This window comes from Carlito syrichta, unplaced genomic scaffold, assembly GCF_000164805.1.
Source record: "Carlito syrichta isolate Samal-C Ts95f unplaced genomic scaffold, Tarsius_syrichta-2.0.1 Scaffold315843, whole genome shotgun sequence".
Classification (NCBI taxonomy): Eukaryota; Metazoa; Chordata; class Mammalia; order Primates; family Tarsiidae; genus Carlito; species Carlito syrichta.
The window spans coordinates 525,251-528,527 of NW_007259939.1; positions in this window are offsets into that span (position 1 = coordinate 525,251).

The following is a 3,277-nucleotide window of genomic DNA, read 5'->3' on the forward strand; positions in this document are numbered from 1 at the left end:
AAAAAAAAAAAAAAAAAAAAAAGAAAGAAACATGATGGTTACACTTTTTATCTTTTGCAATTCTCACAATTCTATAAGGTTGGTAGGATAGATGTTTTTCATTTTACAGACAGGGAAACTGAGGTTCTGATAAATTAAATGTCTTTCTCTAGCTTATTAATGCACTAAATAGCAGATTCTGTTAAAATTTGTAATCTGCCAGAATGATCTCTTAAAAATTTACTTCTACGTGGAATCCATATTTGTCCATGGCTGTGGTGGAAGCTGAGTATGAAGTAACTCTTTCCATTGAAGTTAATTTATCTTTTGAGTTTCTAGTTTTTTCTTAAAGACACACAACATTTGCCCTTTCCCTTGTTCTCTGTGTTTAGAAATTGTCACCCAACAGAGTGGAAGTCTTATAGAGTAGGATAAAATCTCTCAGTAGTTCACTGGATCATATTTGTAGTACTTTTCCTCAAGTAGAAAAAAAATCTCATTTCAATCCCAGCTAGAAGTCAACTTATTCACTAATGCCTCAGGATTGAGACCATTTGTATAATTTTAATGAGAAAACAGATTGTAAGAAACTATCATGCCCTGGCAAAGGAACAAATCAGACAGAACTTTTTCATCTTTTACTTCTGTAAAGCTCCTTCCAGTGATAGTGTGACACATAAAGTTTTATTCCTAGAATGCCTTTTATGTTTAACTTTTTCAAAACATTGCTTGGGAGCAATCAAATAAAAAACTTCGATAAATCAAATAGTAAATAGTTGCTTAATAGACTATATGTTCAGAGTGGGCTCTTGTGCATACTTTTTGTATATTATGTATGGACTGAACTCTTCATTAGTTTGCTATTATTATTATTATTTGAGTCCGAGCCTCACTCTGTCACCCAGGGTGGAGTGCAGTGGCACGTTCACAACCACCACAGCCTCAACCTGCTGGGCTCAGGCAATCTTTCCGCTTCAGCTTCCCAAGTAGGTGGAACTACAGGCATGTACCACCATGCCCAGCTAATTTTTTTTTGAATTATTGTAGAGACGAGGTCTCACCATGTTGCCAAGGCTGATCTCAAATCCCTGGGCTCAGGCAATCCTCTCACCTCTGCCTCCCAAAGTGCTGGGATTACAGGTATAAGCCACTGCACCCGACCGATTTGTTACTATTTTTAAAATTCTGTTTTTAAGTCACCTTAAATCACATTAATTATATGCATATTTAAAATTACATAGCAGATAGCCCCTGCAAATAGATAACTAAATACATCAGATGGGATTCTTTGGTCTGCAAGTAACAGAAGCCCTAATTCAACTAATTTAAACAACAAAGGATATTTATTATCTCAAATAGCAGAATATCTAGAAGTAAGGCACCAAGCTACAAGTTAAACCGCTTTAGTGGCTCACTTAATGACATCATGGACCTAGGCTCTTTCCATTTTCTATTATGCCATCTGAAGTGTCAGACTTCAAAATAAACTGATTTCCTTTGTGATTTTAAGTGGCTGCAATTGGGCTACTTTTTTTTTTTTGATTCATATTCAGTGATAGAAGACATCAGGTTTTTTTTTTTTTTGTGACTCTGTCTTATGAGCAAATAATTATATTCTCTAGAGGCTTCTAGCATTTTTCTTTTCATATCTAATTGATAATCATTATGCCACTACAGGCCTACCTCAGAGGTACTGCAAGCTTGGTTCCAAACTACTACAATAAAGTGAATACTGCAATAAAGTGATTCCCATGACTTTTTTTTGCTTCCCAGTGCTTATAAAAGTTATGTTTACACTAGACTGTTGTTTGTTAAGTACACAATAGCATTATGTCTAAAAACAATGTATATATTTAATCAGAAATTTTTTTTTGCTAAAAAACGCTAAAGATTATCTGAATCTTTGGTGAGTCATACTTTTTTTGCTGGTAGAGGCCCTTGCCTCAATGTTGATGGTTGTTGACTGATCAGTGTAGTGGTGGCTGAAGCTTGGGGTAGCTGTGGCAATTTCTTAAATGAAGACAATAATACAGTTTGCTGCACTGATTGATTCTTCCTTTCATGAATGATTTCTTTGTATCTTGCAATGCTGCTTGCTAGCATTTTACCCAAAGTAGAACTTTTTTCCAAATTTAGAGTCAATCTCAAAACCTGCTGTGCCTTTATAGACTACATTTATATAATATTCTAAGGCCTTTGCTGTCATTTCAACATTTTTCACAGCATCTTCACTAGGAGTGGGTTTTATCTCAAGAAACCACTTTCTTTGCTATCCGTAAGAAGCAACTCCTCATCCATTCAAGTTTTATCAAGAGATTGTAGCAATTCATCTTCATCTTCAGGTGCCTCTTCTAATTCTAGTTCTCTGGCTGCTTTCACCACATCTACAGTTGCTTCTTCCACTGATGTCTTGAACCCCTCAAAGTCTTCTATGAGGGTTGGAATCAATTTCTTCCAAACTCCTGTCAATGTTGATATTTTGACCTCCTCCAGTGAATCACAAATCTTGTTAATGACATCTAGAAGGATGAATCCTTTCAGAAGATTTTCAGTGTACTTTTCCCAGATTTATTAGAGGAATCACTATTTATGGCAGCTGTAGGCTTATAAAATGTATTTCTTAAATAATAACATTAAGAGTTGAAAGTACTTTTTGACTCATGGGCTTCAGAATGTATGTTGTATTAGCACGCATGAGAACAACATTCATCCCTGTACATATTCATCAGAGCTCTCAGGTGATGAAGTACATTGTCAATGAACAATAATATTTTGAAAGAATTTTTTTTCCTGAGCAGTAGATCTCCACTGTGGACTTAAAATATTTAGTAAACCATTCTGTAAGCAGATGAAATATCATTCAGCCTTTGTTTTTCCATTTATAGAGCATTGGCAGAGTGGATTTAGCATAATTCTGAAGATTCTTAGGCTTTCCAGAATGGCACATGAGCAAAGTATTAACTTAAAGTCACCAGCTACATATTAGCCTCAAACTATTGGATAAAATGCTGAAATTCCACAGAGCAGCGGTTTAATCAAATAATGGAAATAAATCACAAGATTAACTGGTGGTAAGTATAAAGTTGGCAGAAGCTACAAAACAATCTCTTTTAGAATCTTCCATGATGTCTATTTTAAACTTCTTCTTAAAGTATAGTCTTTGAGTCTGTGTTTTGAGGGGAGATGTACACTTAAACATATGTTAACATTAAACAGTATATGTGGATACTGGGAGAGGGAGAGGATTTATTGCTTTGCAATAGGATTACTATCAAAAACAATAACCAGCTGATTATTC